The sequence below is a fragment of the Rhinolophus sinicus genome, linkage group LG05 (genome assembly GCF_036562045.2).
Source record: "Rhinolophus sinicus isolate RSC01 linkage group LG05, ASM3656204v1, whole genome shotgun sequence".
NCBI classification, from domain to species: Eukaryota; Metazoa; Chordata; class Mammalia; order Chiroptera; family Rhinolophidae; genus Rhinolophus; species Rhinolophus sinicus.
This window is the reverse complement of record NC_133755.1, coordinates 29,077,843-29,105,579: the sequence shown is the minus strand read 5'-3', so window position 1 is coordinate 29,105,579 and position 27,737 is coordinate 29,077,843. Positions and strand designations below refer to the sequence as shown.

Here is a 27,737-nt window from a genome sequence, read left to right as displayed (position 1 = left end):
CACAGTGTCCTCGTTGGGGCCGTTTGGTTGCAAGAACCTACATACTTATTGTTTGGTGGGATAAAATCATTAACCAGTGATTGTTCCAAGCCTTTCCCCTCCCCTTTCCTGCTAAGGAAACTTTGGCCCACTTCTTTGCTTCTGCTTCCCACCCTTAAAAGACATCCCTGCCCTGCAAAGTGGTTCTTTGGGACTTTGACAAGCAGGGTTGGAAGGGGAAAAGGAGAGAGAGATCGGAGGCACTGGATTAGCTCTGAGGTTGCTTTGAAGTGGAGTTATGGGGCGAAGAGAAAGAATTGTGTCTTGGGGAGTCAGCGGGACTGAGAAAGAAATGGAGGGTGGGATAGGAAGTATCCCCTTTCATAATTGAGAAATGCAAGGAAAGAACTGAAGTTATAATGACATAACGTTTGGCTTCTGAACTCTGTTCTTTGGAACCAACACCACTGAGACTGGACCTCATGAGTCACAGCTTTGTAGGCATTACATTTGTAAGGCTAGATGAGGGAAGGAATGGAAGCCAGGGCTGAGGCAAAGCAGACACCGGCATCTTTGCTTTTCTTCGTGTGCTGTTCTCTTCTTTGCATGCGCCCACTTGTTTTGTTCACTCTTAGGAGTTTCTGCTCCTTTGGCACTTTGGTTGGCACATATAACCGTGGCCACCTGCAGCATCTCTTTAGCCTTTTTCTAGAATGATGGCAATCCGGCTTGTGTTCCCACTGTAAACTGTCTCACTGTATTCCTGTTTCCTGATTCAGAAAGCACTTTCCCACAATTAAGTCTCTCTTTGCAAGCTTTGTTTATCTTTAAAGCTTAGCCCTAGGCTGTTCTTGACTCTTCATTGTGGTTTCACCTTTGTGGAGTTGTTATCAAGTCTAGGGCTTATGAATCTATAGAACTGTATGCTGATCCTTAAAGAACTCACAGATATAACTGGTTTGTGGGAGACTTTCAATTTAATAGGAAATAAACACACACAAAAATGTCTCATTTCTTTGCTCTTCACTATCTATACTATAACAAATTCCTTCTCTCATTGGTTTAAAGGCTCCCTTAACTATATTTGATTAAATCCACTTTTCAATTGCCTTGAGTTTCCAGGACAGTCTGGTTCTGTTAATTAAGACTCAGTTCTGCTTGTTTGTTTGTTTGTTTGTTCTCCCTTTCTTAGGAGGGGCCAGAGCCCATGGCCCCTTGAGATGGAGAAGGGATCTGATCTGCTCTTCACACACTTTCCCCCACTTCCTCCTCATCCATCTAGTTAGTGTTCATCTGGCTCCTCCTCCGTCCAGATCATCCGAAAGATGAGGGAGAGGAAGACGGGCAAACATCTTTAACTTAGGGTGAAGTCCTTTGCGGGTTGGTTGCCTTGCTAAGTATTCGGTTTAGCCCAACGACCTTTGGTGCCTTCGGTGGGGCAGGCATCCATGGGCTGGCTCGCCCCTGGGATGCATGTCTGCGCTCTTCAGAAGGCCCTGCGGAGACCAAAAGTAGTCAACTCTCAGGGCTTTTGCTGCTGGTGTTTCTGTCTCAGCAGGCTGCCTGCTGGTGGCGGAGGGATAAGAGGAAGAAAGGAAGGGGAAGGGAGAAGGGAATGACAGCAAGGGGACTCAGTCTAGCTAGCTACCTTATCTGGCAGCCACTCAACCCACAGGAAACTCAGGAATGCTGGCCTGGCCAAATTGTGGGAGCGATGCTGCCCCCTCTCAGTTCTGCCGGCTCTCTCTAGTCCTTCTCTGTTCAGGTCACACAGAGGCAGGCCATACATTCCATGCTCCTATGCCAAATATAAAATATAAAAAGCATTTCGCAAGCACCTTCAAAAGATTTTATTTTAACTTGCCGAGAAGAGATTTAAATATAGGCAAATGATTTTTGAACCAGGAAACATGAATAATGGGTTCTTTAGGAACGGGTCTCATGGTGTCCCCTTCCTTTAGTTTTAAGGAAGAGAAAGGGTTCCCTGCCCCTCTCCTTTGGAAGGGAAAACAAATAGCCTCTCTCTTTATGAGCGCTACACACTCGCCCCAAATGCCACCAACTCCCAGCTCTCTCTAGTGCACCGAGGGGATGAGACTTCCTTCCAGGGGCCCAGGCAAGGGCCAGCAGTTCCATGTGTACCCAAGGTGAATGTGCCTACCTACAGGGCACAGGGCATGAAACAAGACTGTCAACCAAGGGTGCAGGGCAGATGGATCTGCCCAAGGAGGCATGTGCTGAATCTCGTTGGCATTTTAAACTGGCAGGGCATTGATTCGTTTTCTGCCTGGACAGAATGTGCCTTCACGAGGGCCTGTGGATAACTGATCCCATGAAACTGTCAGACGAGCTGATCTGGACAACGTAGGGGCAGATCAGAGTGAATTATTGTGCTTTACTACTTTTGAAGAAAGGCAGTTTTACGGCTTTCAAGGAGATACAGTAATGGGAACCAGGTGTGACCAGGAGAGGTCCTTGGGGAACGACTTCAAGGACCAGCTAAGAATGAGTTGTAACCAGCAAAGCAGTTGTTTATATGTGAATAGTCCAACTTCAAATGTGATTTTAAATTTCTTGTTTGACTGTCTCTCCGAACATCGTTACTCACTGTCTTTCTGTACTACCATGAAGAAAGGGTTGACTAATCAAAGGCCAACTTCCTCCCAGTCACGTCCACATTATTCCAAACCTCAAATGACCCCCTTTCCACAATCAAAGATGTTAGCCTGAGTTGGCAGCGCATGGGGAAGCTTGCATTTCACAGCAGGAAAAGGAGTTTAGCCAAAATTTCCACATGAAGACAACCTTGATCCCAGCCATAACCCATCTCAAAGTGAGTGTGTCCAGACTTAGGTGCGCCCAAATACTGGAGGAGGTACCATAGTCAGCGGAGAAACAGGGAAAGCTGAAGTTGCCCTGTGGGACTGGGCCTGTGCCAGATCTAGAAAACAGGTATTGAAGGTGTGAATAATTCAATTCAGTGACGACTGTGTACCTGATTCTGTGGAGGACACTCTGATGGATAAGCCGGGGTCCGTGTGCTCCAGGAAAACTGAATCTCATGCTTGAGAGGAGACATCCATATTAACAATGGCAGAGTGAAGATAAACACAACAGGAGAGAAATAAACAGCATTCCACAGTGGGGCAGAACCACAAGAGGCTTTCTGAAGGAAAAAACTACAACTGAGAGAGCAAGGAGACAATATTAGTAATAATTTAAATTAACTAGCTTAGTGTAATGGATAAATATATAACCCTTCACTCAGTCATTGTATAATTCATCCTTTCCCCTTGGAACATCTACATAAATTGACCATGTATTATGCACATATTAGAAATTGATAGCAAAAAATAACATTTAAAATGTTATTTTATAAATTTATAAACACATTCCTAAGTAACTCAAGGGTTAAAGAAGAAATTATCATGGAAATGAGAAAATATGCAGAACCTAACAATAATTAACATAACATTTCTAAATTTCTTGATGCAGCCACAGGGATGTTAGAGAGAAAATTGCATTTTCATTTATGGTTTATGTAAGGAAAGAAGCAAAGACTACAATTTGAAGAGTTAAGCATCCAGTCCAAGAAGTTAGGGAGGAGAGAAACTATAACGCAGGGTCTCAGCTCCCGCTCCCCACACAAGAACGCAGGATATGGTGAGGCCAAAAAGGAACACCCACGGAGCCATGGATGGGGGTTCATACCACTATATTCTCGCAGGTGGCTGGGTTGGAGACACAGGAAGCAATCTGCCGTCCACTTCTCTGCCAACCAACCAACTTGCTAGCTGCAATCCCCAGCCCATGTCTCTGCCAACAAAGCAACCCAACTTGCCCCTAGCGTAGCCACGGCAGTTGTATTAGTGGCTAATGGCTAACCAGTAACAGCTCATGGCCACCCCATAACCAAGCCAGCACCTTTCCACGTGAGGCCGAGAGCCTGGAAACTGCTCTCTGGGACTCTGTCCCCACAGAAACAATAAAGTAAAAGCAAATAAAGTAGAAGGAAAGAAATAATAAAGATGAAGAAAGAGATTAATGAAAGAGAAAGTGGGCATAGCAAGAATGAACAATATCAAATGTGGTCCTTTGAAAAGACTGATAAATAGATGAATCTCTGGCAAAACTGATCAATGTAAAGAGTAAAGGTACACATGAACATTCTGGTGGAGAGAGCCATGGACCCCCATCTCCAGAATGTTATGTACAAAAGAAATAGCCTCTGATCTTGTTTAAGCCACTGTCACTTTGGGTGCCTGTTTTTTGCAATCAAACCTAATATTAAGTAACACAGAGGCCATAGCTACGCTGAGCTGAGGTAGCAGCTGGGACAGTGGCCAGCAGGACAAGTAGTGACCACAGTAAATGGCCATGAATGCTTTCAACAGTCTCCTGGCTTCCCAGGTGGATTCATCCCAGGGCTGCCTTTTCGGGCCAGAACCCTGGACAGGTCTGGTTCCTCTTGGACAGGGGCTATGTACCATTCTTTCATTTGCAAGTCCCAAGAAGCCCCACTCAAATTGGTTTCAGTAATAGAGACAATTGAGTCACTCATTTAGCTTAGCTGGATCCAACAGCTCAAACTGTAGTTCCAAATACCCAACAGGTTGGCCCCACATGGTCCCCTGCTACCTCTCCCTCCAACACCTTCAGGGTCTTCTCTGATGAGAGCAAAATGGTGTTAGCAGTGTCAGAATTTGCATCCTCACCCAACACCACTCAGGGAGAAAGAGTTCCTTTCCCAGGACCTCCCTTAAAGTCTAGTGATTAGTGCTTTCTCATTGGCCAAAATTGGATCATGTGCCTGTCTTTAAACCAATCAACATGCTGATGGACTTCAGTCAATCAGGGCCCAGGCCTGGAGCTTCTGCTAAGTTGAGTGACTTGGACAAATTACTGAGCCTCACTCCCTCATGTATTATACAGAATGCTAATAATACCTAACTTGTAATATTTTCAGATAGTGTAAATAAAACCACTTTTATCACTTAGATTAGTACAAGACACAATCTGCATTTGATCATTGGTAGCCATTAATAGTTATTACTACTAACACTAAAATCTGGGGCTCCATGCCCACCCCTGGGGTGAGAAATTTTGGTTGGGTCTTGCAGTTTGAAATGGCTGCTAGTCTGGAGCTAGTTCCTGGGAAGAGGGAGTGGTATCAACATAAAACTTGACCCCCAGCCCTAGGAGGTAAACTGAGGCAGTATGCCCCTAGTACAGCTGAAAGCCCAGAGACAGGGAGTCTACAGTTTCCCTTAATCACCCAACAACCCCCAGGATAAAGAGGCAGAGGTGACTCTGCCCAAACTTGAGTTTCCTAGGGGGATCCCTCCCCATTTGTGACCTCCCCAGAGATCATGCCTTGCCTCGGCCCCTGGGGTGGGGCTGTCCCATTAAATGGCCACATGCCCAACTAAGAGGAGCAGAAAGGCTGCAAAGTCCCCTCTGGCTCTGCTCATGGTGGGTGATAGGGTCATATGCCCTGACAGGCCTTTACCCAGGGAGAAAAATCTTCCTAATAGCCCAGAAGAATGTCCTAATCTGACATCTCATTTAGCAGATTATTGGGTCTGGCTTTGATCTCTCCTTGGCATAATGAGTGAGCCTCTCTGGGCCAATCAGCAGTCATTAATTAGCAGAAAGACCAGAAGCTAGGCTTGCCCAGGAATGGGGCCCTCTGTTTCGAATTGGGAGTTGAGGGCGGAGATGTTTGTGAGCAAGTCAGACCCAGATGAAGCTATGGGATATAACAGGGCCGCCAAGCCCAGCCCTGGGGTCTCTCTGGAAAGTACTCTAAGCCAGACCTTCACATGACACATGTGACATACAGTGCCCCTCAGGGACTGGGCAGCAAGCAATGGCCCCCACTCCCTCTAACACATCACCCAGTAGTGAGAATACAGAACCAACTTGATGCATAGAAAACAGTGTGTGACTCCACCACACACACAGCACCACAATGTGCAGGGAAAACGGCAGAAACCACCCCATTCTGCATCTGTCCTCCCGGAAGGACAAACCCGCCTCTCTGATTTATTGGTTCTTGACTCCTATTTCTCCCTCTTTTTGGGCCTTGGCATCCCTCCTATGTGGCCTTTGGGTGCCTGGGAGCTAATGGGCCAGAGAGATTGAGTATTGGGTGCTACGTTTTCATCATCTCGAAGAGCCGTGGAACTCAACCTCTCGGTCCTGTATCAGGGTTGGAGTTTCTACAGAAACATGACCCGGGAGACATATGAGAAGAAAAAGAGCTGATGTCCTGGGTCAGAGGGGCCGGAGGCTGTGTGGGAGGGGGACACATGCTGAATTCATATACCATCCACCCTCTGCAACTTACTTAATAGTCATGTGACCTTGGGGTAAGTCCTCTAACTTCTGAGTAGTAGCTTTGTCCTAAGGACCGGGTTCTTTTACACGTAGAGACTGCAATACGGACTGTACCTACTTCTGTATAATAACGAAACACGGAGTTAATTAATGTATTCTATTTGAAGTGTTCAAAACCATTAATAAATTTTTGTACCAGTGAAATTAATATTAAATTTATTTCCATTTCAAAAAGTAATGAATGGATAAAACTAAGTAAAACATTTATTTACAGAAATATAAATCACTAGGAGACAAAATGTTAAAAGTAAATTGTTATGCAAATAATTACTTACATGAATTATTATTTAAAAGAAAAGAAATTGTCATTAACTGTGAAACATAAATGTTCCTTGATCTTTTGTAGTGCAATCCTAACAATAATTAAAGGCGTCAAGTCAAGCATATTTTGTGTGCAAATTTTCCCACTGCTACAAAGTTCTTTCTAATTCTATACCATTCAGGAACCAGCATGGAGAGTTATAAACTAACATGAAATATCTTCTTTTACTACCATCATCATGGGAAACACATCTATCTTTTGTTTAATAAATTTGAGAAAAGTTCTTAAATTCTTTTTTTCTGGCAGAAGTGGGGAGGGACTGAGACCTTTTTATTGAGAGCAAACATTCATTTTTGTTTGTTTGTTTAATAAAAGCCTTCTTTACTCTCCTCAATATAGATAAGACTCCCGCACCATTGGTTACATCCATTTCAATGCTCTAGTGTTCTTTGAAGTAGAGCTTCAGAAGAAGTTTTGCTGTGTTGATTAGCGTCTTCTTTCTCCTCTTGAGATTTATGGAAATGTACCCCCCAAAAAATGCTTTCTAAATAAGTGTTCCTCTGTTTTGTTTGGAATTTTAATGTAGCATATAACTCTCTGGATGGTTTGAAGACAAATACTCTCATTTTAGATTACTTAAAATATAAACTAATAGTATCATACTGAAAAGCAATTGATGTGTGATACTTTTAAAACATACACACAGAGACTAATAAAAACTGGCTTTGCAATGGCTTGTTCTAAATAGGTGGTTTCCAGATCTTTTCTACTGTCAGGACCCTTTATTGAGGAACCTGAATATAGAAAACCAACAAAACTAGGAGTCCCTGAATCAAGAGGGTGGAAGGTCTCAGAGTCCAGCTCTCCTCCTCCTCACTCCCCTTTCATTCACTCACACACTAACATGGCAAGGGGAGGAATGAGGCCCCAAATGCCCCTGTGGAGACTAACCCAACATTTGAGGTGAACTCTAGGCCCTTTCTGGCTCTGAACTTTGATGAGTCAGGTGTGTCCTGGCTCATTCACTCCGGCCAGATGGCTAATGCCATCTTTAAGGCCATATGGTTCTTCCTGGTTTCCAGGGTTTGCATTCAGATCTTACAAGAACCCCTTGTTCTCTCATCATCCTCATCACCTCATCCCCTCCTCCTTCCTCTGTCTCTGTCATCACCTCTTCCCCCATCCCCTTGCAGCCTTCCAGTCGACCTCAATGGCACAGATGTCCCTAAGAAGGGCACGTTCATGGACAGGCATACATTCATCATCACCATCATCATCTACAAGTCTGCAAAGGGGCTTCACCGGGCTCACGACTTAGAGCTGAGAGACGGGCCTGGCAGCCCTGTCTGGCTCCCTCCATCTGCCCTCGTGCATTTATTTTTATATTCAGTTCATTCTTTTGATAAAGGTTTATTAAGCACCATTCTATGCCAGCTACTGTGCTAGGTGCTGGGATTGCAGTGGTGAGTGAGACAAACAAACAAGATTCCTGTCCTCATGGAGCTTACAGTCTGGTAGGGGAAATGAACATTAACGAAATAATTATTAGATAGAAATACTTGATGACAGGAGTATAAGAATGCCTCTCCACTCTCTGTGGCTCTTCTGTGCTGCCTGCAGACACACACATCGACTGAGACCTAAGGGCCTTTCGGATACCAGCTTACCCAGCTCCTACCTTCAGGAAGTTCTGAAAGCCTGAGGAGCCTTGCAAAGGAGCCCAGGTATCCCAGCAGGTCCTCCTGGACCACAGAGAGCACATGGCCAGTGGCCAGTCCCCTAGGCCCCTCCCAGCCCTGCCTCCATGACTCAGGGAACCCTCGGGGGAATCGCAAGGCAGCTTCCTCTCCCACATGCCCACCATCTCCACAAATAGCAGAGCCAAGGTGGATCCAAGTGTTACAGGACCTGAAACTTAAACAACTTAGGGGTCCTCTTTAAGAAACCAAACACAAAATTACAAAACTCGGTTAAAAAGTGAACATTGTTTAAAATGCTGCTCATTCTTTTCTAGAAGTCACACAAACTCATTCATTTTTAAAAGCTGACAAATACACAAAAACCAGAAAAACACTGTTTTAATAAATTAACTTGCTGATGTATCTTTATAATACTTTTTACCTTTTGGCTGCGTGTTTTTGACTGTTTCATCCTATGCCAATGATTTCGTATCATTTTCTATAGAGAGTAGAGAATGGTCTTTCCTCTAACATGGTTGATCACAATATGCACTTTGTTATTCAGAATTTAGAAAAGTTTATTTCAGCTTCTCAACTACCGTCATGTGAATTTTTAGGATTGTTGTGGGTTGGGGTAAATCCTTAACAAATTTCATACATGAGCTGTAAGATTAAAAGAACTTTCCACAGACTAGCTTCTGGCTCTGTACATTTCAAATCTTGATTTTCTACCACTTCCTACATGCTTCCTGTCCTGAGAGCCATAGGACATATTCACACTGCTTCACACCAGGTGAGTCAACACCGTGGGTAATAGGAGAATTCCTGGAAACCGTGCCTCCCATAATAACTAGAACAATATACAGATGTGACCCAGAACCACATTCATGAAATATTAGATAGGTATACTGCATCCCACATAAATACACCTCATTTGCCCAGACTAACTGCATCCCTAACTCGTTTCCCTAAGCTGGATCCCCAGAATGCCCACAGTTATTACAATACACCCTGACAGGAGGCAAAATGTGACAAAGGGGAAGTCAGGGTGAAAAGAAACAGCAGCCTTCAATGATTGTGGTCAAAATAAGTACTCTTGCAAGTTTTACAAAAACATGAGACCATCTGAAAGCATTGCCAGGGCCCCTCCCGAGGTCTTGGAAGGACCCAGTAAGGCTCTGCAAAGAGGCGCAGCCCTTAGAGATGAAAGAGGCAAAGAGAAGGGTAATTGCTGTGGCGGGGGCCCCAGGGCTGCGGCCTCTGGAACAATTATCTTAACAAGTTAAATTAGCCCAGATAAACCTGTACCTAATAAACCTGGGCTGCTTGTGCCTGGAGCCCTGAGGAAGGAGGAGGACTTCAAAGGCCCAAGGCTGGGTCATCAGAAGCAATTGTCTCCCCTCAGGGCCCCAGGCCTGTCCGTGGGCTGCAGGCCAAGGCAGGGCCGGAATCTTACCTCTCAGAAGCCCCGGGACCCAGCTCACACAGGAACACTCATAGTGACTCCCATACTCAGACACACCTCTGCCCCCCACAAAGCCCTGTTGTACCCAGCACCTCACCTGACACAACACACACACACACACACACACACACACACACACACCCCTAAGAGCTATTCCCGAGTCCAGGACCAGGGTCTCATGGGCCTGAGGAAGGCAGGCCCTCCTTCTTGTGGGGTGGGTAGGGCAGGAGAAACATGGAGAAAAGCCTTTCCTCCTATTCCTCACTCTCATGCGGGGCGGCCTTGGGGGTCTCTGCTCCCGCTCCCCACACAAGAACACAGGATATGGTGAGGCCAAAAAGGAACACCCACGGAGCCATAGGTAGGGGAGTCATACAACTATATTCTCGCTGGCGGCATCCACCTCTCTGCAATCCACTCTTGCTAGCTCAGCCACTATCTTCTTGCTAGCCCCCATTTTTCTCTCTCTGCTAGCATAGCCACAGCAGTTATATTAGTGGCCAATGGTTCACTGGTTACAGTTGACGGCCAACTAGCCACAGCTGATGGCCATGCAATCACAGTTGATGGCCATTTACTACCTGAGCCAGCACCTGTCTATGTGAGGCCGAGAGCCTGGAAACTGCTTTTTGGGGTTTGGCCCCCACACTCACTCATAGGGTGGAAGCCAGTGGGGAGCACTAGCTGCCCCCTTTCTTTTTTTTATTCTTTTTTAACTTTATTGAGGGATCATTGACAAATGTAATTGTATGTAGTTAAAGTGCACAACGTGATGCTTTGATACACACATACATTGTGGAATGATTACCAAGATCAAAATATTAGCACATCCATCACCTCACCTGGTTAACATAGTTAACTCTTGTGTGTGTGTGGTAAGAATGCTTAAGATCGATTCTCAGCAACCTCAAGTATACAATACTGTATTATTAACTAATGGACAACACCAGGCTGTACATTAGATCCGCTGAACTTATTCTTCTTATAACTGGAAGTTTTTACCCTTTGACCTGCATCACCCCATTTCCCCCTCCTCCCAATAAATAGCATGGCAACCACCATTCTGTTCTCTCTTTCAATCAAATCCTGCCATTCTCCTTTAAGGCTCACACCAGCACCGGAGTCTGAGACTCGGCAGACCTGAAATGTTCTCTTGCCCTTCCTCTTCTTTCATCCAGGAAACAAAGGAGAGCCCTGGACCAGACAGTGGGGAAGATGCTGACTCTGTGCTTTAGAGCAGAGTTACACACGGAGCCCCAGGTCATGCCAGCCTCACATGATGCCGGCTGGAGAGCTGGATGATGTCACCCACTGGCCCCAGCCTCCACTCCAGGACAACTGGGAAACAGTCGGAGGGGAGGTGTTAGGGCTTGGCACCTCCCAGGGCTGCAGGGTTGGCCAAAGTCCTGGCTTGCCTTTCGCAAGCCCTGGGACCCAGAGACCTGCTCCATGGTTCTAGCTGGCTTGTAGGTTCCAGGACGGCACAGATCCCCAGCTGTTGCCAAGGAGCTTGGCTGGTAAGCAAAGTGTCTTCACAGAACACCAAGGTGGGAGTCAGGGCCTGGGTTCTTTAGAACTCCAGGTCTTGAGAGTTTGGGGAGGATGAGGGGAGATAATGGCCACAAAGATCATTGGATGGGTGGGTGAGGGGGCTCATTATCCTGAATAATAAGAGCCATGAGCGGACAGATCTAGCAGAACTAGCTGGTAGTGAGCCAAGTCTTTGAGGCTCTTCCGCTCAGGAAAACCCTGTTCTCTGCCCTAAGCCAGAGGTAGAAGGAAAACAGGAAACATATGTTCTGTAGGGAAGGCTGAGCACCCAGCCCAGAGAAGCCCCCAGGGAGGACCTGCTGCTCCCTGGATGTGAGTTTCCCAGCCCCACCTGGGGCCCTAGCTCTGACCAGCCATAAGACAGAAACATGCTTATCAAGCTTATACAGAGAGTCCAGAGTTGGTAGACCAACATCTGTGTTCTCATTCACACACTCCTGTGCAACCTTGTGCCAGGAGCTCAGCCTCTCTGGGCCTCTGCTTCTTTGCCTGTCAAATGAAGGTGATTGTCCCTGCCTCCCTCTCTGCCTTACCTGCGTAGTTGGCTTTGGGAACAATAAAGCGCCATACATGGGGAACACTGTTAGGAATCCCTAGGGAGTGTCCATGTTTTTTTCCCCCTCCATTCCTCTTCAGGAGTCCTCTCAGAACCCAGCCTGGCTATGGTGACTGGCAGGTGGCTTAGAGAAGGGCTGGGGGCCTGGTAGGGAGAAAGAAGTCCAGGTTGCTGGGTTAGCTCTCTCTACAAGTCGGGGTGGGCAGAGACAGCCACCAGAAATTTGTGCTCTCCGTTCTGTCATGAAGTCATCATTTCCCAGTCTCTCTTGCATCTAGGAGAGGCTGTATGATTCGTTCTTGTGGCTGGAATGTGCATAGAATAATAGCTGTCACATCCAGGCCAAGGTAGTTAAAAGCAGTTGTGCCTTCTACCTCTCCTCTTCCCTGTCTTCCCTCTGGAGGCAGAGAACTCTAATGCCATATGGGAGGGCAGAGCCACTTAATGCAAGAAGCCTGGATCCCTGAGTCACCACGTGGAAGGCCTCCTGCTGGCTAGGAATACCCACCTTGAACTGCTGTCTGTGAGAATTAAAGTCTATTTTGTCCAGCCACTGACATTTTGGAATTTATTTGCTTCATTAACAAACATCACCCTAATTCAGTTGCCTTATAGGAACAAGACTACAAGGCAAAAAATGGGTTCAACACCCCAGATCTGCCTACTGAGACCCAATTTAGGACTTGGAAAGTGATCTGGGCCCACTCCCTTAGTCTTGTCTATGGGTTCAGCCCCAGTTGGGGGGGGGGGATATTTTGAGTTCAAACAATTGAGAGTGGAATTGTCCATTCCTCACTCATCTTCCAGCCACCCTCCAGTTCCATCTATGCCAGGCCCTCTAGGTCAGCATCCTGACTGGACAGACACCTTTCTGGACTCCAAATTTTGGCATTTGTCCTAGCTGGCACAGGGTGTCTCTACTCTTCCTTGGAACCTCTCCAAGATCATGGTTCCCACACTTACTTGGTGCCCTCAATCATGCCCATTTCTTCCTCAGAGGTTGTTGGACCCTGTGAAAGTCCAGGGGCCAGGTCAGGTCCAGAACTATCTATAGCAGGGCCACAGTGGAGCACATATCTCTGTGCTAACGGCTTTCTTTTCCTCATTCTAGTAATCCTCACAACAAGCCTGGAAGGTAGACACTTGAATCACCATCCTGATTCTGCTCTTGGGTGTTAGAATTCCCATTTTACAGATGGGAAGACTAAGGCATGAAGTGGTAAGTCACTCATTCAAGGGTATGTAGTTCATAAGTAGTAAAGTCAGGCCTAGGTGATGGAGACTCTAGATGGAGCCTGTGCTTTGACGTCACTATGCTACATTGCCTTGCAGCTGTAGATGTTTAGTAAATGTGTGTTGGTTGAAAACACATGGCATTGCCATGATGTCATAATTTGCGTCATACTCTGTTCTCAGCGACAGTTGTCTGCTGTCAGTAAGCTGGTTCGGAAGGATGATGACATTTCTCACTGAGCAAGACAACCTTTTTAAATTCCTAACATTGGAAAAATGTGGTTCTTAACTGGGAAAATAGAAAAAATAAAATAAAAATAAAGAAAACACATGGCAGATAGATCCCCAATGGCCAAACAAAGGCCCCTGGGCTAGTAGTGTTAGGTGGCCCTGGGACATTTTGATGAGTCTTCCTGGAGAAGGTGGCATTTGGGGTCAGGTCATATGATCTCTCTGTATCTTGTTTTCCTTCCAAGGTTCTGTCAGTCACATGTGTATGAAATCCACATTGGCTTGGACATGGAAATACAACAAGAAGAAGTGTGAGAGTAGTACGATCCAACATACATATGACACAAGCCACAAGTGCAAGCCATACACATCATTTTAAATCTTCTAGTAGCTACATTAAAAAAGGAAAAAGAAATATGAAATTAACTTTAATAATGTTTTATTTTATTCATTATATAAGTAATGCTATATAAGTAATAGTATATAAGTAATAATAATGTGTCACTTAATGATGGGGATATATTCTAAGAAATGTGAAATCAGCTTGTTGTTAGATGATTTCATCATTGTGTGAACATCGCAGAGTGCACTCACACAAACCTAGATGGCAGAGCCCCCTGCACACCTAGGCTGTATGGTACAGCCTCTTGCTCACAGAATACTGGCCTGTATCACCTGTGACTGTACTGAATACTGTAGGCAACTGTAACACCATGGTAGGTATTTGTGCATCTAAACACATCTACACCTAAAAAAGGTACAGTAAAAATATGGCGTAAAAGGTAACCAATGGTACACTATGTAGGGCACTTATCATGAATGGAGCTTGCAGGCTGGGAAGTTGCGGTGGGTAAGTCAGTTGAGTGAGTGGTGAGTGGATGTGAAGGCCGAGGACATTACTGCACACCATTCATCAGCATCACAACAAACGTGAGTAACGCGTTGCCCTATGCCATTATGATGGCTGCCGCGTCACTAGCTCGACAGGAATTTTTCAGGTCCATTATAATCCTATGGGACCACTGTCATATATGCAATCCACTGTTGACCAAAACGTCATTATGGTCATGTGACTGTGTTATCTTTCCACATGTAATCAATGTAAAAAATTATTAATGAGATATCGTCCATTCTTCTCTTCGTACTAAGACTTCAGAGTCCAGTGTGTATTCTATCTACATGAGCAACATGTCTCAGTTCAGGCGAGCCACAGTTCAAGTGCTCAGGAGCCACAAGTGGCTACTGGCTACTCTATTAGACAGTGCAGGTCTGGAGAGGGTCCGGGCTTGTGAGGTCAGGCTGACCCTGGGAACATGGTGGGCCTCCCAGAGCCCGGAGTGCACAAATGGTTAGGCCTGGCTAAGCAGAGAACTACGCAAGTCTGTAAGTAGCATGCAAGGTAATAAATGCTGCACAAACAGAAACTGCTATGTGTTAAGATTCAGGGAAAGCCGGGGATGATTTTAATTTGCTGCAAAGTTGGCATGTGACTATACTTTCCTATTTACAGTAGGTCCTATCAGGAGGCTTGTAAACAACTCAAGGAGAGTCAAGGAGTCCCGCACTCCTTTCAGCTGTTCTGTGTCCCCTGATTACCCAGATCCTGGGTTACAAGCAAGCGCAGATTAAACCCAGAATGTTTTCATGACCGAGATGCACAGTCTATGAAATGTGACGGGAAAGAAATTTGAGTGAAGAGCCAGGTTGGGAAATTGTTGCCAGCTGTGGTATGTGGGAGCCGGGGATGGAGGTGGGACCCCAGAAGGAAGCTCTGAGTGCTGCCTGTATCATTGGGGGTCCGCATCTAGCCCTGGTGGTATCGCCTAAGAGAGCAGTTTCAAAAACCGCAGTTGGCCTGCAGAATGAGTGATATTATCTGCCAGAATCAAGTGGAGGCCAGGTCTGTGACCTGTGTGGTTACACAGGATCCCTCACGTAGACGGTTTTGTGCTCAGAAGGGCCCACATTTGGTTTAGTGCTCTGCTGTCACCATTTTGAAAGTCTTAATGGTTTTTGAACCAGGGACTCCGCATTTTCACTTTGCACTGGGTCCCACAAATTATGGAGCTGGTCCTAAGTGGAGGCCACTGCAGGAAATGAGAAGCCCCTTCTGCCGGAGGTCCTCTGTTCAGCATTCTGGTGGTCTTTTTGGGGACCAGTCCCTCCAACTGTGCAAGGAGAGGCCATCTGGAGAAAAGACCAGAGCCGGCCTGATGAGGGCTGCCTGAGACCGCCCTGGAGAACAGCACCAGGATGTTGTGTAGTTTCCAAAATTCGACTCACAATGGTCTCTTTTCATTTAAAGAAAATACCGCAACCATTTCCTAGCAAAGGTTAAGTTTCTACATTTAAAAAAAAAAATGTTTTTTAACCTGCCAAGGAATGTGCTTTTTTAAGCTGGCTTCCTGCCCTTCCTGAAGCTGAGGTTCCCTCCTCCTGCTCACAGGGAGAGCCCTGGGGTCCTATGAGAATGGCGAGTGGCCAGAGGTCACTGCCCCCAAAAGTGGGTCAGAGATGGGGCCGAGGGTAGGGGAGCAGGGAGCGAGCACTGGGTTACCATCCCAATTTACCCAGAATCAGCCACTTGGGAAAGGCGCTTCTAATGGCAGAAATCTACAGAAAACCCCCTAAAGCCTATTTCAGGCTGGGACCTGCACCTCCTGCCCAGCCGTAAACTCCTCTAGTGCCTCACCCAAAGAACAGGCCAGGCCACCAGTTCCCGCCTTCCAGTCCCTGTCTCCCTTTCAGGAAGCAGAGAATCCATTCATTTAATTCATGAACTAGATTAGGAATGAGAGAGTGTGGGTGCAGGTACCCCGAGGGAGGAGGCTTGAGCAACAGAAAAGGAAGCTCTTGTGTCAGCGCCCCTCCACACTTCCACTCCTGTCTGCTGGCCTGGGTGGACTGCCCTCCATTCCTGCATGACACATACCACCCCCCTCCACTACCCGTGGATGTCTCTCCCGCAGCTCTTGCCTCTCCCTCCAACATCGTCAATTCTCCCCTTTTTACTGGATTATTCTCATCAGTATACAAACATGTCCTACTTTAAAATATAAATATATTTTAAAGGAAAAGAAAACACTCTTGACCACCTCCTCTCATTTTTATTCCCTTAGAGTGAACTTTCTAGAAACTGTTATCTACCCTTTTTATCTCCAGTCCCCTTTCCCTTGTTCTTTCTCTTTTTATAATTTTTAAAATGTAAGCTTAATGAATTTCACGAAGTAGCCACACCATATAACAAACACTCAAACAAATAAAACATGAGCAATATCTCAGAAGCCCTCTCAAGGCCCTTTGTAATCACTTCCCACTTCCTCCTTTCCAAATGTCACCACCGTCCTGACCTCTAACACTGTGTATTAGTTTTGCCTGATTTTGAACGTTATCTAAACACAGTCATGCAATGTGTACTCTTTCATGTCTAGCTTCTTCACTTAATGTTATGTTTATGGGTCTCATCCTTCTTGTTGGATGTGGCTAGATTTATTCTCATTGCTGGAAAGTATCCATTGTATGAGTATTACCAACATTTGTTTATCCCTTCTATTGATGATGGGTATTTGAGTTGTTTCTGATTTAGGGCTACTATATAAAGCTAAGGACATTCTCATACATGCCTTTTGGTGTCATGAGTACATTTCTCCAGGGTGTATACCTAAGAGTGGCCATGTTGTGTCACAGGATATGTATGTGTTCATATAGTTTCCAGCGTACACTCACACTAGCAATGCATAAGAACTCTAGTTGCATCACATCCTTGGCAATGCTTGGCATTACCAGTCATGATGCAACACTGGCTATTTCCTGGGTCTCTAGCTGCGGGGTTACTCTGCATTTTTTGACTTGTCAGCTTCCATAGTTGCATAAGCCAATGAGCAAATTTCTTAAAATAAATCAATTTCTCTCTCTCTCTCTCTCTCTCTCTCTCTCTCTCTCTCTCTTCCTGATTAATTTTACCAGACGCTTGTTAACTTTATTGGTCTTTTCGTAAAATCAACTTTGTGGGTTCTTTCTATTCTTTGTTTCTTTTCTAATTCATTAATATGTGCCCCCATCTTCATTATTTCTATCATCTTATTTTCTTTGGATTTAGTTTATTTTTCTAACTACTTGAGTTGGATATTTACATAAATGATGTTCAGCCCTTCTTTTCTAATATAAGCATTTGAAGCTATAAATTTCCTCTGAAGTCTGGCTTTAATTGCATCCTACCTGTCTTGCATTTATCAAATGTAGTCTTCTTATTGTCATTCAGTTCAAAACATTTTCTAATTCCCATTGTGATTTCTTCTTTGGTTATCAGTTATTTAGAAAAATATTGCTTAATTTCCAAACACTTGAGGACCTTCTAATTGTCTTTTCTGTTGCTGATTTTAAGTTTAATTCTAATGTAGTCAGTGAAAATTTCAATCCTTTGAAAATTGTTGAGACTTGCTTCATGGTCTCACATAGGAGCAAATGTTCCACCTGCACTTGCAAACATTGTATGTTTGCCATTGTTGGAAGCTATGTTCTGTATATACCAATTAATTCAAGTTTGTGAACCATCTTGTTCAAATCCTTTGTATCCTTACCGGGTAATTTCTGCTTGATCTATTAGTAACAGAGAGGTGTGTAAAAAATCTCCTACATAAATGATTGTGGCTTTTCTATTTTGTCTTTTAGTTCTGTCATTTTCACTTTGTTTACTTTGAGGTAATATTATTAGATTCATATAACTTTAGAATTGTTTTAGCTTTTTGAAATGTTTTAGCTTTTTTTAGAATTGTTTTTGTAATGATTTTTTGCTTTAATTTATTTCATTTGATATAAATACAGCTACCCCAACTTTCTTTGTACAGTATTTTTTATCATTTCTTTCTTCTAATCTTTTTATATACAAGTGACATTTAAAGCATACCTCTTATAAGCAGGATACAGTTAGGTTTCATTTTGTTTTTGCTCTAACAATTATGTATTTTAAGTGAAATTTTTAATTCTTCTATATTTATTGTAATTACTGTTATGTTGAGTTTTAATCTACCATCTTATTTACTTTATAATTGTCCTTCAGGTTCTATGATCCTTTCTTGCCTTCTTTTGGATTGAGTCAATATTTTTATGGTGCCATTTGATTCACTCTTTTGAGAACAATTCACGTTGGTGATTTTGAAGTTTTTTTCCTTTTTTTTATGTGATGTTGTTGCAACATCTGTCTAATTAAAATTAGATACAAGTAAGTATTTCTACCACTGCTGTATAATGCAAGGACCTCAGACTGCTTTAACTCTACCACCATCCTCCAACATATGCTATTTTCATGTTATTTCAGATATTTTAATTCACTATACAAGATATTATTATTGTATACGTAGTCAATATTCACTTACATTTACACATATTTACCTTTTCTTTTTTTTTAAAAATTGTACACTTGAAACCCAGGTAGTTTTTTGTTGTTGTTTTTTTTTAAAGATTTTATTGGGGAAGGTGAACAGGACTTTATTGGGAAACAGGGTGTACTTCCAGGACTTTTTTCCAAGTCAAGTTGTTGTCCTTTCAATCTTAGTTGTGGAGGGTGCCGTTCAGCTTCAAGTTGAACTTTCAGTCTTAGTTGTGGAGGGCGCAGCTCAGCTCCAGGTCCAGTTGCCATTGCTAGTTGCAGGGGGCGCAGCCCACCATCCCTTGTGGAACTCAAAGAGTTGAACCGGCAACCTTGTGGTGAGAGCCCACTGGCCCATGTGGGAATCGAACCGGCAGCCTTCAGAGTTAGGAACATGGAGCTCCAACTGCCTGAGCCACCGGGCGGCCCTATTTACCTTTTCTATTGTTCTTCATTCCTTCTTTCATCTCTCAGATTACATTTGAGTTCATTTTCCTTCTGACTAAGAATACACTTTAATATTTCCTTTGGTGCAGGTCAGCTGAAGATGAGATTTATCAAATTTTGTTTTTTCTGAAAGTATCATTTCCTCCCTTTATTTTGGAAGGATATTTGTGCTTCCACAGACTTTTACTAGGCAACATTTGTTCTCTTTCAGAGCTTTGAAGGTATCATTTCATTGTCTTCTGGCTTCCATTGTTCTACTTAAGAAGTCAGTTGTCAGTCTTTTGTGTCTTTGCTTGCTTTCAAGATTTTATCTTTATTGCTTGATTTTCAACGTGAAAGGGATGAGAAGAAATCTGAGAGATGGATAGGCAGGGATGCTTCTGTGACCTCAGATCCAAAGATATCTCAGTCATACAGGCTAAGGGAAGCCCTGAGAGATAGTCTCCATATACCTGGGAGCCCTAGGGTGGTAGCCACCAGAACTTGGGGTCTTTCCCAAGGGGGATCTTGGGTCTTTTCACTAAGGAGCAAGATAACAATTCTAGGGTGTGTAGAAGAGGATGAAAAGAAGGAAGGGGTGGGGGAGGAAAGACACCATCTGAGCCATTTACAACCAATCATATTGATAAGGTTAGGACCTTGATACCTAAAGTCCTCATCCAATGAATGGAGTCACAGCACAGCAGTAGAAATTCAGCCCCATGATCATAGTGATTTTTGTCTGTTTTGTTCGCTGCTGTATCCCCACCTACTAGAAGAGGGCCTGGGACGTAGCAGGTGCTAAAATCATATTTATCAAATAAATTAAATGGATCAAATCCTGGGTTCTGCCTCAGTAGGTTCTTCCCCTTCCCCCATCAGGCAGGTGATGTGTTTGCCAGCTCTCTTCCCATCTCCTAATGAATTCCCAAGCCCCTCAAACAAAACTCCGTGACTACATGATCTGCCTTCCCAGATCCTCCCTGGTCACCCTCTCCTCAGCCCTCATAACACATGCTAAGAGAGAAGCCTGTAGCCTCAAATTTCACCACATACCTGACCTTTGGGTGAGTATATTACAGTAACACATGTGGGCATATATACAGACAGCTGGTGGTGACTAGCCATACAGTAGTTAGTTTAGAAAATGTTTTTATTATAAAATAGAGGAAAACCCTATGATATAATAGTCAGAAGTTGTGCCTTTCCTATTAAAATCCAAGGCTGCCAGTAGAACGGCACCTACCGCAGCGGTGGCAGAAAGAAGGTTCTTGGCACAAGCGACTTATTTAGCAGAATGTACTCTGGCCGAGAGCCCCACCCACTGTGTTTCTAGCCTCCAGACAAGCCTGTGGTGCAGCAAACAGCAAAGAAAGAGAGCTATGAAAACATGCCTGCTGAACCCTGTATTCGAAATCTAACTTTGGGAAATTAAAGAAACTAAGAATCCCTAGGCTGCATGCCCTAAGAAGAAAAGGGTCAGCTGGCATGGAACCACATGGGACTCCAAATGGTTTGGGACAAGACGAGGGTCAGAATAAAGGACAGAACCAGGACACTGCCAAAAACCTGGGCTAGAATATGAACTGTAACATTCCTTTCTCTGTCCCCCGTAGAGGAGGGATTAGTAATTAACACCAGACTCATACCTTGTATTGTCTAAAGTTACTATGGGTACATAGGACTGCACCTAACTGTTTGGCAAACGATATATAGTTCATTTGTACCGTAGGTTAGGTTCTTCTCAGTGAATCCCTTTTGCTGCCATTACGAATTTCTGAGTGTGGTTTGGGAGACACAGATGAACCAGTGGGCCCACCTAACCAACTCAGGTGAAGACCCTGGGTCAGGGGTGGGAGGACAGGTCCTCAGCCATCACCTCGTGACAGAGGACCAGAACCCTACCTGCTCCCATCTGAGGTTGCCTGGCGGTGCCACACAACATGCGCTCTGTGGGTTTTGTTTCTCCTTTGAAGCTGGTCTCTCCATTTTATACAAACATAAGCATACCTGGAAACTCATCTGCTGATCATTAGAGGGAGAAAAACGAGACTCACAGGCTTCTGAACTCCATTCTGCAAATGGCCAGAAAGGTATCAGTTGAAACGAATAATTATTTCTGGTGAAGAGGACAGAATACATTTCTCTGGGCATATCCAGGTGGTTCTTTGGTGCTCCCAGGCAGTGACAGCCTGGCCTGAAAGAGCTGGGCTCCTCTCCTCTCCGCCCCATCTCCCAAGGAAGACCACACTTCCACACCTCAGAGTGCTACCCGTGTTGGCCTGTGAACAGATGACTAACATTGTCCAGGTCTTTCCTGGTGGCCCTTGGTGGGCCGGGAGGACGCTGGAAGGCCCCAGCCTAACGCAGGTCTCCAGCAACATCCTCTCCTTTTGGCCTCACAGAGCAGAGGGCAGCCGAGGGGAAGCAGAAATGAGCTTTTGATATTTCTGCAACTGCTTTGATTTTTTTTTTGTTTGTTTTTTCAAGAAGAAAATACTCAGCCTCAATCCCGGGGGAAATGGGGAGGACAGAAGTGACGGCTATTTCTGAGCCTGCTGCCTCCCCCAAAGGAAGGGTGTGAGCAGTACCAAGGGGGTCCAGCCCTCACATCCTGGAAGCTCGCGTGTGGGCAGCTGTTTGCAAACTTTTCTTCCATCACATTATCTCATGTTTGATCCTCACAGTAACCCTGTTAAGTAAACAAAAGTGGGGTTATTGTCCCCACTTTACTGGTGAGGAGACTGAGGCTCTCAGGTTTTAACTAACTTCTGAGAAAGAGATGCAGTTCGAATCCTAAGGTAGGTCCTCTGATTCCAAACGCCCTGCCTTATCCACCACCTCCAGTCCTCTCTGGTCCACACTCTTGTGCTCAGGCTGCATCTCTGCATCGAGCATCACAGAAAAGGCCTGGCTTAGAGCGAAAAGAATCACTCCCTGTCCTAGCTCTGCTACCATCTGGCTGTGTGGCCCTGATCTCTCTGCACCTCCGTTTCTTCACTTGCCCGTGGTGATAACTGCCCTTTCCTTGCCTACTAATATCAGTGGGTGGGAAGATCAAATCAGGGTCCATATGGGAAACAGCTTTGCAAATTCTAGCATTCTCTACCTCTGGGGGCTGACTAGTGTGACCTTCATTATGAGAGTGAAGAGAAAGTCTCCCTTCCTCAAATTTTCTCCCTCTCCTCCCTTCTACTGGAAATCCAGGTTCTAGCGAGTCTTCTCTTTATCGAGGGGCAGATTCTTCTGAGCAAGGATACATCTCTGACCATTATCAGTCATGAGTTCGTCAGTGTTCGTCTGAGGAACTCATGACTGATCATGGGCTCTGGGGAAAGTGACAGCAGAGAGTATCGTGTCTACCTTGGAAAAAACACCATGTGATATTTAACACAGGAGATGGTCAGAATGGTGTGTCGGGCTCTGGGAGCTTACTTTCTGTTCCGCACTCTGAGCGTTCTGAGAGAGGGGCCAGCAGAGAATAGGGAAGAGCTTTCCTCCTTCTCAACACCCCCAGCCCCCCTCCCACATCCCACATAGCGATGTCCAGGCCTCATCCAGGGCAGGAAGTGTTCCTGGGACCAGGGCCGTCCTTCCTAACCACCCACCCCCAACGAGGATACTTTATGGGGCCAGGGCGGTGTGGGACCACTCAGACCCCACCCTTCCAACGGGGACCCAGATGGGAGGAACGAGGCCCAGCTTGCCCCCATATGCTCCCGTTCCTGTCCTCCATCCACCCAGGGACAAAAGCCCTGTGCTCATTCTGGGCTACACCCTTTTCTGCTGCAGCTTTACGGGTGGCCACGGCCAGCGAGCAAGCAAAGCAGCAGTTGTCAGAGTCGGTCTCCCATATGGGTCACTCTCCCAACCTCCTCTGTTCCACCAGCCCACCTCTGAGCACCTCTCCCACTTCTCCAAACCCCACTACCTTCCTCCAGCCCTTACTTTGGTGCTCACCAGGGCCTCGTTATACCAAGGTCCTCAGGGTTTAGTGAGGGACCTTTCAACATAATGCTAGGCCCAAAGGCATGGGATTCTAATGGTGGCATATAGTCAGACACCTCGAAAGGGGCGTGAGGATGACACGGAGGGGCTAAGTAATGGGAAAAGAGAACACCTGCACCTGCTGTAAAATCAGCCCAGCCCATTGCCCCAGGTCCTGAGAACTGAGCGCTCTGCAGCCTATAAATTAACAAAATGTGGTTGAGCAAGAATTTGCCTGAAGGGATGCGGGAGGAGGTGTCCCAGCTCCTTTAGAAGTAGGTGTATGACGGCACCTTATCCGATGTCCCTTCACTAACTCACAGCACATTCACTTAGGTTCACCCAGCCCAGCCCAACTGAGCTCGACCCATCTGAAGGAGGAAGAAATAAAGGAGGGAACGTGTGAGGAAACCACTTTATAGCACTTTAATAACTGTTTTGCTAGTTCTGTTTATTTTGTTCAAAGTATGTTATAAAAATATTCTGCAATTAAAGAAAGGAAAAAAAAACAGGAATGTCCTTTTAAAAACAGGTTTGAGGTAAAGGACAGGTTGATCCTATTAGCTGGGGGAAAACCCCCTCCTGCACCAAAAGAAGTCCATGAATGTGCGTGTTCACGCTCGGAGGGAGGGAGGGGTGACCCTGAGGCCCACCGGCAGCTCTCTGTCCTGCACCTTCAGTGCTGTCACTGGGAGCCAAAGTTACTCACGCCCAGGCGAACAGAAGACGCGACAGCTTTTCTCCTCCATGATCTTGGTCTTTACAAGCGCTTTGCATCCCGCAATTTGTCCGGGTTTGCAAAAAAAGCCTGAGTCCATGAGCCAGCCTGTCCTTTTGGGGACTCGGGCTCTGCAGGTAAATCGTCAGTCTTTCAGCTCCCACCAAGTGTCTGGGGACACAAAGGGAGGGGAAGGGCCCGCTGAAGGGAACTCATGTTGGAGGAGAAGCGGTACAGTCCTGTGGTACCTTCTAGTCTTAGTCTCAACCGCTCTCTCCCCTGCCCTGAAAGAGGGTGATGCATCCTTGCTCTGTCGCCATGTGCTTTGCAGTGACTTCTGAGGGAGGAATGTCCTTCCCCACCCCACTGATATGGCCAGTGTGTGACTTGCCTTGGCCAGTGACATGTGAAAGCAGACACATTAAGAGCCAATGTCGATTCCCACCAGGTCTCTCTCTCTCTTTTCCCTGCCCTGAGGAGGGCCTGACACACGCTGGTGCTGCTCCTTCAGCCAGACTGAGAAGACCTGTGCGGCGAGAGCTCCACTGGCCCCAGCCACCGACACGTAACATGAGTGAGAAATAACTGCCATGTTTTCAGAGGTAGCGATGTGGGTCTGCTTGTTATGGTGGCCTTCTCTAGCAAGAGCTGACGTCCTTGTCCTTCTCCAAATCCTCCAGGAATGTTTCTTGTCCACTTGCCGAAAGCTCTCGGCCAGAGAGTCCTGCTCTGCTTTCTTTGTCTTGGTCAGTCCTCACCTCACCCACCATCCCCTAAGGTCCGGCTATGACTCTCATCTAATACCCAACACAGGGGGTCTGCCCTTGACCCTCAGCTTTAGGGCACTTGACCTGTTGCCACAACCCGTCTGGTAGACTTCCCACTCCCACTCTCAACTAATTTCCAGCCTCCTTTGGGCTCACGGGGACACTTCTAGAAACTATCCACAGGGCACAGACACCCACGGCAGCTGGAGGAAGCTGAGCTCAGGCCCTTGCTCTGCCTGCCTCCACTCTGCCTCCACGTGTACTCTGATGTGGCCACTCACAGGTTGGTGAAGGGGCAGACTTCAAGGTGACCTCCTCTAAGCCCCTACAAGGCGGAGCAAGACTCCTCTACCTGTAGCATCCCCTTAGCCAAGCCAGCACTTGGGCCTGGGTGGAGGAAATCAGAGCGCTCACCTCTCACAGCCTGCCACTCTGACCATGCTTCCTCCACCGTCCCTGGGCCAGAATGGAGTCGCTCTCCACTTCTTTTTCTTGTTACCTGGGCCCTCCCCACCTGTGGAGTGGTCAACTCCCTTACCTAAGCCACCAACCCTGGCACTTACTAGGCCAAAGGAAGATCTGTGAGGCATCCCTCCATTTCCACAAAGCCTAGATTTCCATACTATCATGTCAATAATTAACTCAAAAAAGTCAGCCTAGAGCCCCAAAGGGGACCACCCTGTCCCTGCCACCACACTTCCCTGTGGCCATGTGTGCTGTCACCCTCTGAGGTGGGAGCCACAAGAAAACATGATCGGACGGGTGATATTGAAAAGAAATCAGTTCAAAAGGTTAAGACAATATATTTTATGCTATGTGTTTTCACCACAATTAAAAAAATAAATCAGTTCAAACTCAATATATCTCACCAATCAATTTCCCCTTTACATCACCTAGACGTATACGCAGAAGAGATGAAGTCAGGTGGGCTGGCACCAGTCGGCACCTAAACACCCACTTCTCTTAAATGTTGCTCCTTGTGGTATTCCTGTTTTCTCTTTCTTTGGGAGGCCTGGAGCTATTACTATCTGTGTCCTCCTGAGGAGGGGGAAGGAGGCTTCACCACCACCCTGCCTGCTGGCATAGAGCTTAAAAGTGTCCCTGTCCTATCCATCTCATGTGACCTTCTGGCCCCAGACACAATAACATTTTCTAATATGCTCCCTGCCATAGGCACATGGAGCTAAGAGCCCTGATATATGCACTAACATGCTCAGCGTCATTCAGAAACTGAGTTGGCCACATAGAACAGAAACCCAAATAACACTGGCTTACAGAAAATAGGAGATCATTTTTTCCCCACAGAATGAGAAGATTAAAGGTGGGAAATTCAGGGTATTCTAGCATTTCCATGATGTTTTCCAGGTCCCAAGCTCATTCTAGTTTTCTCATCTGCTGTTGTAGGGTATGACTTTTAAACTCATGCTCACAAAATGGCTGCTGGGATCGCCACCATCATACTCACAGTCCACGCACTAGAGAAGGCCAAGCGCTTTTGTGTGCACACTGGCTGAATACCACCCACCCCCCAACCCCTGCTTTTAAGCAGCTTTCGTGGAGGCCCAGTCCAAATTCTGCTTATATCTCATTGTCCAGAACTGCATTGTGTGGCTACCCTTGCTTCAAACGAAGCTGGGAAATGTAGCATTTTAGTTGGGCCAATTGCCAACCCCCAACAAAGTCAAGATTCTGCATAGTAAGGAAGAGGAGGAGAGGGGAGAGTTGGTGAGGAATTGGCAGCCCCTGTCACTCATTCCTAATACCAAAGCTCCCATTAGAGGCCCTGAGGCTGGCAGCTTCCACACTCAGTCTTTCCTCTTTCATATCGTTTGTGCCTGCCTTCCCCACCCCCCCAGGTGATAAACCCTGTTGCAAATAGGGACAACACGTTATTCATTTTTGTTACTGTCTTCCCTCCCCCTCCAACCTTCCAATCCTGCTGTCTCAGTTCAATAAATTCATATTTTAAAAATGAAAGAGAAATGACTCTCAATGGTAACCAAATATGCCTTGTGACAAGTTTTCCATTACTTACTTCCATCACCATTCTAACCATGTGTTGTCATCTTACCCTTCCTAAGTGTCCGTAGCCTACAACTCCTTAACTCAGTTGTAACCTCCTAAGTGCCCCTTCCAGTGACCTTCCCACACCAGGTGCTTTAATGAATTGTGAGACTGTGTGACCTGGGTTCTAGTGGTTATCAGTAACCACAATAGTAATTTGATCTCTTTGTGATGCTTCAGAGTTTACACAAGCTCCTTCAGCCACATTATCTCACTTGGTCTTTTAAATCATTCTTTTTAAGTAAGTAGTGCTGCTATAATTATGCCTTTTTTTTTTTTTTTTACAGATGATGAAATGGAGGCTAAACGAAGGTACACAACTTGCCCAAAGGAATATACAATGAGTGTTTGGATTGGAACTTCAATAGAGGTCTTTCGACTTCAAGTCTGGTCCCTTTCCCTCAATTCCCTTACTTTCAAAATGAAGAAATTAATTTAGATGATTTCTTATACAGTGCTTCCTAATAGAAATAGAATGTGCATCACATATGTAATTTTATACTTTCTATTATTCATTTTGAAAAAGTAAAAAGGAACAGGTGTTCATTTTAATAATAAAAATTTAACTCAAAATATTTTAATTTCAACATATTATCCTGAAAAAATTATTAATAAGATATTTTACTTTATTTTTTTTTTCCTTTGGAATTCAGTGTGTTTATTACACGTCTAGCACATTTTAATTCAGACTAACCACATTTCAGGTGCTCAAAAGCCATTCATGGCCAGTTGCCACAGTATTGGACTAACGTTTGAAAAGTAAATTTGAATTTAAAATTAAACTCTGAAATTTCAGATTTCATGACTAATAATTTTATAAATTATCTAAAATAATTACCTATTTTCTATACATTCTTGCCATAAAGAACTGTTTCCAGCCAACAACTATTCGCAGCAGATCTTTGCTTAGATCTATCACAAAGCACTACTGCCATCTGGTGGCAATCTCTTGAATTGCAAGCAACTCCCTGAAGATGAAATAATCAGAATCTAGAAATGTGTTTTTCAAAGCAAGATCACATCTGATTTACCATGGGAACTTCTTTAAAATG

The 27,737-nt window shown here is 45.3% G+C and overlaps 1 long non-coding RNA gene and 1 other non-coding gene across 2 annotated transcripts; both read left to right on the top strand.

The window, feature by feature from the left end:
* Positions 1 to 11,182: 11,182 nt before the first annotated feature.
* Positions 11,183 to 27,148, top strand: LOC141571822 (uncharacterized). Its single transcript, XR_012496879.1, has 4 exons — positions 11,183 to 11,301; positions 13,003 to 13,110; positions 24,303 to 24,428; positions 26,973 to 27,148. It is a non-coding gene; the product is annotated as an uncharacterized LOC141571822 (long non-coding RNA).
* On the top strand, positions 13,269 to 13,367 carry LOC141571964 (small nucleolar RNA SNORD16). The gene has a single exon (XR_012496998.1). It is a non-coding gene; the product is annotated as a small nucleolar RNA SNORD16 (small nucleolar RNA).
* Positions 27,149 to 27,737: the final 589 nt, after the last annotated feature.